The 14330-nt window shown below is 45.1% G+C and overlaps 1 protein-coding gene across 2 annotated transcripts in view; it reads right to left on the bottom strand.

Moving 5' to 3' along the window:
* Positions 1 to 14330, bottom strand: part of RECQL4 (RecQ like helicase 4) — a 127585-nt gene that overhangs the window by 23038 nt on the left and 90217 nt on the right. The window lies entirely within an intron of this gene.

The following is a 14330-nucleotide window of genomic DNA, read 5'->3' on the forward strand; positions in this document are numbered from 1 at the left end:
ATGCTTTCAATGTTGTGTCCACCATCACCCCCAGGTCTCTTTCAAGGTTGCTTACCCCTAGCAGTGATCCCCCCATTTTGTAGCTGAACATCGGGTTCTTCCCTACATGCATGACCTTACATTTCTCTATATTAAAACTCATTTGCCATTTTTTTGCCCACTCTTCCAGTCTTGTTAGGTCTTTTTGCAGGACCTCACAGTCTTCCGCGTTTCTAACCCTGCTGCAAAGCTTGGTGTCATCAGCAAATTTGATAACCTCACATGTCGTCCCCGTCTCCAGGTCGTTGATGAATATATTGAACAGGATTGGTCCCAGCACCGACCCCTGTGGAACTCCACTCGTGACCCATTGCCAGTCTGAGTAATGGCCCTTTACTCCAACCCTCTGCTTCCTGCCTGCCAGCGTTTGATCCATCGGTGGATATCCCCCTGCACCCCGTGGCTCCACAGCTTCTTAAGTAGTCTTTCGTGAGGTACCTTATCGAAGGCTTTTTGGAAGTCAAGGTAAATGATGTCTATGGATTCCCCTTTATCCACCTGGTTGTTTATTCCCTCAAAGAAATAAAGTAAGTTCGTGAGGCACGATCTTCCCTTGCAGAAGCCGTGCTGGCTCGCCTTCAGTTGTCCATTGCCTTCTATGTATTCGCAAATTGCGTCCTTGATTAGAGCTTCCATCATCTTTCCCGGAACCGAGGTCAAGCTCACCGGCCTGTAGTTTCCCGGGTCACCCCTTGATCCCTTCTTAAAGATGGGCGTGACATTGGCTATTTTCCAGTCTTCTGGGATCTCCCCAGTTTTTAAGGATAGGTTACATATTTGGCTTAGTGTATCTGCTATTTCGTTTCTCAGTTCTTTTAATACCCTTGGGTGGATGCCGTCCGGATCTGGTGATTTGTCGCTCTTTAGTCTGTCTATCTTTCTGAGAACATCCTCTTTGTTTACCTCTAGTTGGACTAGCTTCTCATCAGGGTTTCCGTTTATGTGCTCCTCAGGTTCTGGGATGTTGGATGTGTCCTCTCTCGTGAAGACTGACGAGAAGAACTTGTTTAACCTGTCAGCTATCTCTTTTTCTTCCTTTACTACTCCCTTCCTGTCTCCATCGTCTAACGGTCCCACTTCCTCCCTGGCTGGTTGTTTTCCCTTCACATACCTGAAGAATGGTTTGAAGTTTCTTGCTTCCCCCGCCAGCCTCTCCTCATATTCTCTTTTTGCTTTCCTAATCTCTCGGTGACAGTCCTTTTGGTGCCTTTTGTGTTCCTTCTGGTTGTCCTTTGTTTGGTCCTTTTTCCATTTTCTAAATGATGTTTTCTTGTCTCTTATCGCCTTTTTCACCGCATTTGTTATCCACGCCGGGTTTTTGGTTCGATTTTTTTTTGCACCCTTTCCTGAACCTGGGGACATACAGGTTTTGTGCTTCGTGCACCGTGCCCTTAAGTAGGGCCCAGGTACCCTCTACGGTCTCCATCTTCCTTGAGCTGTTGCTGAGTTTCTTTCCCACCATTTTCCTCATGGCCTCGTAATTTCCTTTTCTAAAGTTAAATGCTGTTGTTGTAGTTCTTTTCACCTTTGATGCTCCCATTTCTATCTTGCACTGGATCATGCTGTGATCGCTGTTTCCTAATGGTTCTAGTACTACCACGTCCTTTGCGGGTCCCCCTAGCCCGTTGAGTATTAGGTCAAGAGTGGCATCTCTCCGTGTTGGTTCCTTGACCAGCTGCTCCATGAAACAGTCCCTCACCACCTCCAGGAATTTTGTTTCTCTCGTGCAATTTGAGTGTCCAGTTTTCCAGTCTATCCCAGGGTAGTTGAAGTCACCCATCACCACCACACTTCCGCTTTTGCATACCTGCCTCAATTCAGCTTCCAGGTCCTGGTCGTTTGCTTCCAGTTGTCCTGGTGGGCGGTAGTAGAGCCCCAATTTTATGTCTGCTCCCTTTCCTCCTGTCAGCTTAACCCATAACGATTCCAAGCCGTCCGCCCTTACTGTTGTTTCCATCCTGGTTGAAGGAATGGAGTCCTTTATATATAGCGCTATTCCTCCACCCTTCTTATGTGTCCTGTCCCTCCTATAGAGTTTGTACTCTGGTAGGACCACATCCCATTTATTGTCCTCGGACCACCATGTCTCTGTGACTCCAATTAAGTCTAGGTCCTCCTTGCTGGCTATAACTTCTAGCTCCCCCATTTTGGTTTTTAGGCTCCTAGCATTTGTGTATAGGCAAGTTAAGTCCCTGTTGTTTACCTTTTCTGCTTGTTTTCCTCGTGGATTGGTGCTCCTGCCTACCCCTTCATGGTTGGTCAGCCCCGGAGCCTCATTTCGTTCATCCTCCTTCTGTGGTGTGTCTGTTTCGTCCTCGCCCTGCTCCTGTGGTGCGTCTAACTCGTCCTCAGCCTGCTTCTCCATTTTTGTATGTCCCTCTGGCTCTGGCTGTTTCCTCCTTTTTCCGCTCTTTAGTTTCATTTGTTCCTTGGCCCCCTGCTTTGCGTCCTTGGTTTTTTTGTCAAAAAATGTCCACTCAGTCCCTCTATTGTCCTTGGGTTTTTTTCCAAAAAATGTCCACTCAGTCCCTCTATCGCCTTTTCCCAGTTCAGTATCCTTGTTTGATACTCTAGTCCGATGTCGGATCAACTCTCGGCTTTCCCCTTGTCCTCAGTTTAAAGTCATGTCTATGCCGTTCTGGATGTTGCGTGCCAGCATCCTCGTTCCAGCCGTGCTCAGGTGCAGTCCATCTCTCCTGTAGAGCTTACTTTTCCCCAGGAAGGTTGGCCAGTTTCGTACAAAGTGGAAACCCTCCTCATCGCACCATCTCCTCAGCCAACTGTTTATTGCTTGCAGCTCGGTCTGCCTCCTTGCATCCGCCCTCGGAACTGGCAGGATCTCTGAGAAGGCTATCTTCCTTGTCCTCAGCTTCAGTTTCCTCCCCAGGATCTTAAACTGCTCGGTCAGTGTGGTCCTGTTGTAGTTCCTTCTGCTGACGTCGTTGGTTCCAACGTGGATTATCACTGCTGTCTCCTCCGTCTCAGCTCCCTCAAGGATTCTCTCGATTCTGTCGGAGATGTCCTTTGTCCTCGCCCCTGGGAGACATGTCACTAGTCTGTCCTCTCTGTCTCCTGCTACGTGACTGTCCACTTCCCTCAGGATTGAGTCTCCCACTATGACTGCAGATTTCCCTTTTTTCAGCTTCCTCTTGGGTCTCAGGTCTGTATCAATGGCTCGATCCTCCAATCCTTCCTCCGGGTTTTGTTGGGTCTCTGCCTCTTCTGCTCGCTCAGTTCCTACGCAATATCCTTCCCCCCTGGGGTCTGGTGGGTTCTGTCTTTCCTCTGTTGGTTCCCCTCTAGGTTGCTGGTGCTCCTGTGTCTCCACCATCTTGCAGGCTTCCTCAATGAATCTCTCGAGCTCTCTAACCTGCTCTTTGATGTGGCTCTCTCTGGTGATATCCTCAGTTTCCATGATTTCCCACGGTTGCTCCATGGTGCGGAGTCCCTCCAGCTCCTGGATCCTGACCTTTAGTCTCCCGACCTCCTTCTTCAGGCTACCCAGTTCCTGACATCGACCGCATATGTACTCCTTCCTCCCGGAGGGGAAGTAGTCATACATATGGCACTCGATGCAGTATACTGGGAAGCTTCGCTGGGTTCCTGCTGCCTCCATTTCTCCTTTCCCGTACCTGAAGTTCCTCGGTGTGGTGGGGTGTGCTCGGCGTGCAGCTAGATTGAAAAAGAAGAGAGAGAAGAAGAAAAATGAGAACAGAAGAAATTTGTTTTTCTCAATGGAGGAGAATAAACAGTGAAGTGCCGCAGGGGTCTGTACTGGGACTGGTGCTATTTAACTTATTTATAAATGATCTGGAAATTGGAACGACGAGTGAGGCGATTAAATTTACAGATGACACCAAACTGTTCAAAGTTGTTAAAATGCATGCAAATTGTGAAAAATTGCAGGTGGATCAATGTAAAGTGATGCACATTGGGAAGAATAATCTGAATCACAGTTACCGGATACTAGGGTCCACCTTGGGGATTAGCGCCCAATAAAAGGATCTGGGTGTCATCGTAGACAATACAATGAAATCTTCCTCCCAATGTGTAGCGGTGGCCAAAAAAGCAAACAGGATGCTAGGAATTATTAAAAAAGGGATGGTTAACAAGACTAAGAATGTTATAATGCCCCTGTATTGCTTCATGGTGCGACCTCATCTGGAGTATTGCATTCAATTCTGGTCTCCTTATTTCAAGAAAGATATAGTGGCACTAGAAAAGGTTCAAAGAAGAGCAACCAAGATGATAAAGGGGATGGAACTCCTCTAGTATGAGGAAAGACTAAAATGGTTAGGGCTCTTCAGCTTGGAAAAGAGACGGTTGAGGGGAGATAGGATAGAAGTCTACAAAATCCTGAGTGGATTAGAACGGGTACAAGTGGATCGATTTTTCACTCCGTCAAAAATTATAGACAAGGGGACACTCAATGAAGTTACAGGGAAATACTTTTAAAACCAATTGGAGGAAATTTTTTTTTCACTCATAGAATAGTTAAGCTCTGGAACGCATTGCCAGAGGTTGTGATAAGAGCGGATAGAGTAGCTGGTTTTAAGAAAGATTTGGACAAGTACCTGGAGGAAAAGTCTATAGTCTGTTATTGAGAAAGACACATGGAAAGCCACTGCTTGCCCTGTATCGGTAGCATGGAATATTGCTACACCTTGGGTTTTGGCCAGGTACTAGTGACCTGGATTGGCTACTGGGCTTGATGGACCATTAGTCTGACCCAGTAAGGCTATTCTTATGTTCATTTCTGAGAGAGACGTATTGATTCAGTGGTCAAATAGGAAGGTTTTCAGCTTCTTCCGGAATGCTGTGTGGTTAATTTCTTTATGCTCATTTCTGGTAGGTCATTCCAAGCTTTTACACCCATGAAGGTAAACATGGAATGGAACATGTGCCTGTAGTGGAGATTTTTTGTAGAAGGTAGACTTAGTTGCATTCTGTTTATGATTTTCCTAGAAGTGGACCAGGCCATTGAGAATTTCAAGAAAAATTTCAAGCGACCTGTTCTGGACAGAATTTCTCAAACAACTCTCCTCTGCTCCTAAGCCTGCAGACCCCGAATCCAACTGGTATAACTGGACCGCCCTCTCCGAGTCCACCTACCACTCCTTCGCCCCCCTTTCCACCAAATCCATCTCCTACCCTCGTAAAGCCCCCTGGTACCTCCCTTATCACAGAGAACTAAAGCAGAAATGTCGAGCCCTGGAGCGCAAATGGAAAAAATCTAACTCCCCTATAGACAGACAGTCCTGGAGAGCCAACATTAAGCTCTACAACTCAGCCCTAAAAAAAGCAAGGAAGAACTTCTACGGTGAGAAAATCTCAAGATCCAACAACCAGAGCAGTACACTTTTCAAAATCTGGTGCTCTCTAACCTCCAAAAAAGACTCTATTTCTCTCCCCTCCTCTCCCTCAGCCGAAGTTCTAGCAAAATTCTTCAATGAAAAGATCACTACCCTACATTGTTCCTTCCCACCTGCAATCTCCTACAACTCCCTGGTGCTCAATGACCCCAACCCTTCTCTAATGGCCCCTAGCACTATCCCAGCCGACAGATTCTGGGCTGCCTCTGAGCACGTATCCGAATCCCAAATCCTTAAACTCTGTCTCAAACTGAAATCTTGCAACTGTTCTTTGGACCCTTTCCCCTCCTACCTCTACGAGGAAATACCCACTCAGGCCATCTCTTCCATTACCAAACTCCTAAACTCCGCCCTACATTCGGGCCTCTTTTCCCCAGAAATGGGCCATATCGCCTTAACCCCTCTAGTGAAAAAACCCGACCTCGACCCTTCCACACCATCCAGCTATCGCCCAATAGCAAATATCCCTCTCCTAACTAAGTTGCTCGAGACCATCATATCGACCCAACTCTCATCCTATTTAGAGAAATTCTCTATTCTTCTACCTTACCAATATGGCTTTCGCCCCAATTTCAGCACCGAATCCCTACTGACCTCCCTAATCTCCAAGGTTCAACAACTTCACTCCCGCAACAAGTTCGCCGTCCTCCTGCAATTCGATCTTTCTGCCGCTTTCGACGTTGTTCACCACGATATTCTAATCTACCAACTCTCCGAGATCGGCATCACTTCTACAGTCCTTGATTGGTTCTCAAAATTCCTCCGCTCCCGATCCTACATTGTCAATAGGAATGGCACCTCATCCTCCCCCTGGATACCAATCTGTGGAGTCCCTCAAGGATCACCTTTATCTCCTATCCTTTTCAACATTTATATGACCTCTCTAAAACTCCTCCATCTATCCCCCCTTGAAACAATATACACCTATGCTGATGACATCCTCATCCTTCTCGAGACCGACTCGAACCTCACTAATCTCTCAGAGAACATATCCTCTTGTATCTCGAACCTCCAATCCTGGGACCACACCGTCCAAATGAAATTGAATGAATCCAAGACAAAACTACTCTGGCTTGGCCCAAATTTAGCTCAGCTACCCACCTCAATCCCACTGCCCTCTGGCTCCACTCTGCAGCTCGAATTCTCCAGCAAGGTCCTGGGCGTCATCATTGACTCTACATTGTCCTTCAATGACCACCTCAACTCCCTGGTAAAAAAATGCTACTTCAGCCTACACATGCTGAGGAAAGTAAGATCCTGCTTCCACCAAGAACACTTTGCCATTCTCGTCCAATCCATCATCCTCTCCAGACTGGACTACTGCAACTCTATCTTCATAAGCCCAACAAAGAAAAACCTTCACAGACTCCAACGGATCCAAAATGTTGCAGCCAAGCTTATCTTTGCAAAAAGTAAATTCGATCACGTTTCACCGCTCCTTTCCAAGCTTCATTGGCTCCCGATAATTTCCAGAGTTCACTTCAAATGCATCTGCCTAACTTTCAAGATCCTCCACGGCATCCTTCCTCCTTTAATTCCACTTTCTTGGAATTCCTCAAATCTTAATACCACCAGATCTACCCAAAAATCGAAATTATCCTTCCCCTCATTAAAAGGCATTTCCCACCCAGGAAAACTGGGGACTTCCCTCTCCTTCAGATTCATCGAGCTCTGGAACAACCTTACCTCCCCTCTTCTAAACCTGAGTGCTCTTCAACACTTCCGTAAACATCTGAAAACCTGGCTCTTCTCCAAAACCTAACACTCCCCCCATTTCTGACATCCTAACACTCTAACATTCTTCTCCCCTCTGATCTTTATCTAGCCCTTCCATGGAGTTCCTTCTCATTACAATTCCTGTACACCGTGCCAAGCTCCACAACTATGGAGATGGTGCGGTACACAAACCCAAGGTTGTTTAGTTTTAGTTTAGAATAGTTGGGTGCGGGGAGTGGCTGAGTTTCCATGGATTATGTTGTGTAAGATGCAAGATATTTTGAAGAGTATCCGTGATGAGATGGGTAGCCAGTGCAATTGTTTGAAGAAGTCTGAGATCGAATCGTATTTCTTTAGATTGAAGATTATTCTGACAGCTGTTTTCTGTATGAGCTGCAGTTTGTCAACTTGAGTGGTACTGATTCCCATGTAGGCAGAGTTGCAGTAATCCAGCTGAGGCAGTATCATCAACTGGACGATCTGTGCAAAATGATGTTGATGGAATTATGGCTTAATGAGTTGTAGTTGGCACATGGAGAAGATGGTCTTTTTCCAGAGGCTGGAGACTTGAGGTTCCATCATGAGGGTGTCATCCAGGATGCAGCCAAGCACTTTAGAGGATTTCTCCACTGCAAGGGTGATACCAGATTGAAGATCAACGCTCGTTAGGGCGTTCTGCTGAGCTGTATGGAAGCAGATGGCTTTGGTTTTGGTAGTGTTTAATTTAAGTTTGTTTGAAGTTGTCCAGGTATGAATTCTTGCTATGTTGTTTGAGATTTTCTCCTCTGCATTAGGCTGGTTGTTAGTTATAGGTATGAGAAGAAGAATGTCGTCTGCATAGGATAGTAAGGTTTCATCTTCTAACTTAATGTTTCCAAGTGAACTCATGAATAAGTTAAATAAGATGGGACTCCGCAGAATGCCTTCCAGGGGTTGGAGAACTCCCCTCCCTTTCTAACCGTGTACTCTCTATTTTGTAGAAAGTCTGTAAATCAATTCATCACTGTCCCTATTATTCTGATTTCAGATCATTTGGATAGGAGCAGATGATGGTCCACTGAGTCGAACTGAAAAACTGGTGGAAGCTATGTTGAGTGTCCAAAATAGAAAAAAATCCTTAGATTAACAAATATAATAGCGCACTCAGTGTTACATATAATGTGAACTAAAATAGAGGAAAAAGGACCTAAAAAAAACCCTGGACTATAATCAAAAAGATCATAACCAATTGGGGTAGGTTTTCATCATTGGTCCAAAACCCCTGTGTAATTTTTTTGAAAATTTTTTGTGGATTTAATTTTCCAATATTCAATGTGTATTTGTACTTGTAAATTAATATTGTAATTAAATATCAATATCTCTCTAATTCTCAATTGAGCATTACATAACCAGCAGCTAAGTATTGAAAATCTTGATAATATGATAACGGCATGATAACCTTCTCTGATCTGTTCGTGATCCCTTTATTTATCATTCCTAGTATTCTGTTTGCCCTTTTTGCCGCCGCAGCGCATTGTGCAGATGGCTTCATTGACTTGTCAATCAGAACTCCCAAGTCTCTTTCCTGGGAGGTCTCTCCAAGTTCCGCCCCAGACATCCTGTATTCGTGCATGAGATTTTTGTTACCGACATGCATCACTTTGCACTTATCCATGTTAAACCTCATTTGCCATGTCGCTGCCCATTTCTCGAGTTTGATTATGTCACTTTGTAGATCTTCGCAATCCCCCTGTGTCTTCACGACTCTGAATAACTTTGTATTGTTCGCAAACTTAATCACCTCACTTGTCGTACCAATGTCCAGATTGTTTATAAAGATGTTGAAGAGCACGGGTCCAAGCACCGAGACCTGCGGCACCCCTTTGGTGAACTCTTCCAGTCTGAGAATTGTCCATTTACCCTCACTCTCTATTTCCTATGCTCCAGCCAATTTTTAATCCACATGAGTATTTCACCCTCGATTCCATGGCTCACAATTTTCTGAAGTAGTCATTCATGCGGAACCTTCTCGAACACCTTCTGAAAATTTAGATATATAATGTCGACTGGGTTTCCCTTGTCTATCCGCCTGTTTACTCCCTCAAAGAAGTGCAGCAAGTTCGTCAGGCAAGATCTGCCTTTGCTGAAACCTTGCTGGCTGGTCCTCATTAAACTGTGTTCGTCGGGCCCTGGCTGAGAAGTGTAAGGCGGGGGGGGGGGGTGTTGATCCTGTTCAGCATCAATGGGTGGATCTTGGGAGTAGATATCTTATCGCTAAGGTGCTTCTTAATCGTCATTCCTTGATCCTTTGTAATGTTTACGCTCCTAACACCTATGACTCTTGGTTTTTCTCTTTACTTATTCATCTCCTAGGTCAACATCCCGATGTTCCTTTACGTGGAGGGGTGGGGGATTTCAATTGTGTTCATGATCCCTTGTTAGATAAATCGCTTCCTGCTCTTCAGGATCGGCTGAACCCCACTAAGGGTATCTCTTTACTTTGCTCTTCTTTAGATGTTATTGATGTTTGGTGGACGCTTCATTCAGGTGAGCGCGATTATACTCATGTTTCTAGGGCTCATGCATCTTTGTCTCGAATCAATTACTGGCTACCCTCCAGTTTGTTGTTTTCCAAGATTGAATCTGTTACGATTGGGTCTTTTGATGTCTCTGATCATACCATGCTTTTGTTAACTCTGCATCTGGATGCCTCTTCCCTGGGTTCCTTCCGTTGGCGGTTTGCACTTGCCTGTATACGGATCCTAAGTTTAAAGAGCTCCTGATTAGGAAATGGTCTGAATATCAACTCCATAACATTGAACATCGTGAAGATTCTACTCTTTATTGGGAGGCGACCAAGGCGGTGCTCCGTGGAGAAATCTTGGCATATTCCAGCCATCAACGTCAGGCTCGGGACCGAGAGATTTTACGTTTGGAACAATGGGTTGGTGAACTTCGCTGGCTTTATGGTCAATCTCATACTTCCTCTCTCCGCTCGCAACTTCTGACTTCCTAGTGTATGCTTCAGGAATTATTGCATGATAGAGCTACCAAATCGCTTGCTTATTAAAGGTATCAATTTTTTCGCTATGGGAACCAGCGAGGGAAACTTTTGGCACTGGTGGTGTTTCGCTCTGCGGGACATACTCATATATTGCAACTTCGCTCAGCTGGAGGGGTCATGGTCCAGACAGACACAGAGATTAATGCAGTATTCTTTGAATATTATAAGAAGCTTTATGAACAATAATCTGATTTAATGGAGGGTACGATATATTTGGATGGCCTTCCTCTCCCGTGTTTATCGGAACGGGCCGTGGATAAACTCAATGCCCCGATTACTGCAGAGGAGGTGGCGGGCGTCATACAGAATGGGTCATTGTTGAAGGCTCCCGAGCCGGATGGTTTCCGGATGGAATTCTATAAATTTCTTCACCCCACTGTGGCGCCTGTTTTGGCGGATACAGTGGTGCCTCACACAACGAACTTAATTCGTTCCAGGAGCAAGTTTGTTATGTGAAAAGTTCGTTATGTGAAACGCGTTTTCCCATAACAATACATGTTAAAAAAAATAATTCGTTCTGCAGCATAAAATATGCTAAGATGACATAAAAAAAGATAAATTTGTCAAAATGGTGAAAATGGTGGTCTTGCTGAGGCCAAACTCTTTGACGAGGTCACACTGTTTTACCCCACATTCACTCCTTCTAATTATTTCCCGTTCCATTTCAACAGAAATCACCTTCCTGCTTTTTTTAGAAGCCATGATATATAAAAAATATTGAGTTTATCTTAAAAGGACGACTGTATACAGTGAGAGAGGGCAGTTAAGCGCAGTGACTAACGACTGCCTGCAGTGCCTGCGCGGAAGGATGCAATACATCGGCAGCTCGGGCGACTTCGTTGTGTGAAACGAAGTTCGTTGTGTGAAACGAAGTTCGTTGTGTGAAACGAAGTTCGTTGTGTGAATCAAGACATGAAGTTCGTTGTGTGCAGCGTTCGTTGTGCGAGGCGTTCGTTATGTGAGGCACCACTGTACTTTTACTGCAGCCATTCAGCGAGGTAGCTTTCCAGACTCTCTTACTACTGCTCAAATCATTGTGTTGTGGAAGCCACATAAGGAGGCTGACCTCTCTTCCTCGTATCATTGCTGACTGTGGAGGCCAAACTGTTTGCCAAGGTCTTGGCTAATCGTCCTGCTTGCGTCCTTCCTGATTTGATAGCCTATCCTCAGGTGGGATTTGTGCAGGGACGCACTAGTGTTCGAAATATTAGATTCATCTTGGCATCTTTGGAATTTGTGGAATGGAAGCAACAATCTTCTCTTCTGGTCAGCTTTGACGCTGAAAAGGTCTTTGATCAAGTCTCTTGGAACTTTTTATTTGCGGTTTTAGATCGGTATGGTATCCAGGGATTTTTTCAAGATGCTTTTCGGGTGCTCTATCATTCCCCCAAGGCTTTTGTCTGGGCCAATGGACTCTATTCTCCTTCGTTCACCATATGTCGTGGCACGCGTCAGGGTGGTCCCCTTTCTCCATTGTTATTTGCTCTGTTGTTGGATCCCTTGATTCATGATGTTATGCTTAACGAGGCTATTCCGGGCATTCGAATAGGCTCTTCGGAATTTAAGATTTCAGCCTTTGCTGACGACCTTTTAGTCCATATCTCGGATCCTGTGTCCCTTTCGAACCTTTACGGAGTATGGGGATTATTCAGGTTTTAAGCTTAATCTTGACAAATCTCTTGCTATGGCCACTTCCCAGCAATTGCGGGACTCTTGGCCTGGGCCTTTTCCTCTTCAATGGGCCTCCACTTCTTTTCGTTATTTAGGAATCTTATTGACAACTCATACTTCTGTGTTGTATCGTGTTAACATTGACTCTTTGTTGCGTTATTCAGCTGAGTGTTTTGCCCGCTGTCTCCTCTTCCTTTGTCTTTACATGGCAGAATCCATTTATTTAACATGGTCCTTTTTCTTAAATGGCTTTATACTTTGCAGTTACTCCCTTTGTGGCTTTTGAAAAAGGATATTACCAAACTACATTCTATGCTTTCTCGTTTCTGTTGGGGGGTACGAAGGCCACGGGTAGCATTGCGATACCTGCTTGGTGCTTGGGAGGGTGGGGGGTTAGGGATACTGCATTTTCGGTTGTATAATGCTGCCTGTTTGATGTGTTATCTTGGGGAGTGACTTTCCGATCGCCAGGATTTTATACCTAAACGCTATGAGAAGGAATTTTTTGCCCTATGGCATATTCTGTCCTTGGTGCAGGCAACTCACTCTGAATTACCTACTCCATTTAAGGGTGGTTTGCTGTTGAACTCTTTGCACCTCATATGGTCCTATGTGTTGAAATCTTGGAACGGTAATCCCTCGATCACTAGATACTTACCTATTCAAGGGAATCTCCAATTCTGCCCAGGCATAGAGAATGCTAGTTTTCGTAAATTGGCGTTGCGAGACTTTACCTTGCTTACCCATGTTCTACAGGCTGATGGCTCCTTAATATCTTGGAATGATCTTAGCTCGTCTGGTGTTTTTTCCATTGGGGACTTTCTTGCTTTTCGGCAACTTCATCATTATATTCGGTCTCTCCCTCGAGATACTTTAGCTTTTCCTATTGAAGACAGGTTTGCGGCACTTCTGGATCCATATTTGGAGGTTGGATTTACGGTTTCTGGTCTCTATAAGGACTTTCATCGTATTATGGGACAGACTGATCGTGCAGTGTTACAGGTGCGTTGGTATCAAGATCTGGGGATAGCGCGAGATGCTTTGGATCTTCTTTCCTTGATTAAACGAATCCATGGAGTCTCTGTTAATGCAGATCTGCGTGAATGTCAATTTCGGGTACTTCATCTTGGCTATTTTACAAAGAGTCAATTATGTTAATCGGGTTATGTGGATTCACCTCTGTGCCCTAAATGCCTCATGCAGCCCCATTCGTTTATCCACGCTTTTTGGTTCTGTGTGAAAATTAAACGCTTTTGGAGGTAGGTCTTATCTTACGTAGAGGATGTTTTGGGTTGTACGCTTCCTCTTTCTGCGGCTGGTCTTTTGCTGGATAAATATGAAGCTTTTTGCTTGCCTGATCCGAGTCAGTGTCAGTTTATGCGGCGGGTAGGCGCCTTGGGGAAGAAGGTGATTCTGTCTGGATTGAACACGCTTTACCTTCCTTTCGGGCTTGGAGGAATCATTTGCATGCTCTGCTGCTGCTGGAACGGAAGGATGTGTGTCATAGCTTGAGACGAAAGTGACAGTTTCTTCAGATTTGGGACTCCTATCTCCATTCTCTATTGCCAAGGGCTCAAAGTGACATTTTGAATTCCTTGTGAACCTCTCCAAGGCATGAGCTCTCTATATTGTTCTCACTGGGGCGCCAGGGGTTGTGGGAGGCTGTGAACTTTTCTTCTGTGTTGTTTTAACTTCCTTCTATTTCTGGGTTTAAGTGTTGGGGGTTCGTTCTTAGTCCTTGGCAGTGGGTTATAAGAGTCCAAGCCTACTGCTCTAAGATTTTTATTTGTTTTTGGATCGGGAGGTTTGGGGTGGGAAGGGTTTGGGTTGGGATTGTTGGATCTGTTGCTTTGTACTTGGGTTCCTTTCTATTGTTCTCTGAGAGTTGGCATTTGTTGGTTGGATTTTTTGTTTGAAAATAAAAATTGATTCAACATAAGAACATAAGAACTGCCTTCTCCGGATCAGACCCATGGTCCATCGAGTCCGGCGATCCGCACATGCGGAGGCCCAGTCAGGTATACACCTGATGTAGTTTTAGTCACCCATATCCCTCTATGCCTCTCATAAGGAGATGTGCATCTAATTTGCCTTTGAATCCTAGCACAGTGGATTCCTTAATAACCTCCTTTGGGAGAGCATTCCAGGCGTCTACCACTCGCTGCGTGAAGCAGAACTTCCAGACATTTGTCCTAGACTTGTCCCCCCTTAGCTGCAAACCATGTCCTCTTGTCCGTGTCACGTTGGACAATGTAAATAATTTATTTTCCTGCTCTATTTTATCGATGCCTTTCAGTATTTTGAACGTCTCGATCATGTCCCCTCGCAGCCTCCTCTTCTCAAGGGAGAACAGTCCCAGTTTCTTGAGTCATTCCTCATATTCCAAGTTCTCCATACCTCTTATTAGCTTCGTTGCTCGTTTCTGCACCCTCTCCAGCAGTTTTATATCCTTTTTTAGGTTTGGAGACCAATGTTGGACACAGTATTCC

This window comes from Geotrypetes seraphini, chromosome 2 (genome assembly GCF_902459505.1).
Source record: "Geotrypetes seraphini chromosome 2, aGeoSer1.1, whole genome shotgun sequence".
Lineage (NCBI taxonomy): Eukaryota > Metazoa > Chordata > Amphibia > Gymnophiona > Dermophiidae > Geotrypetes > Geotrypetes seraphini.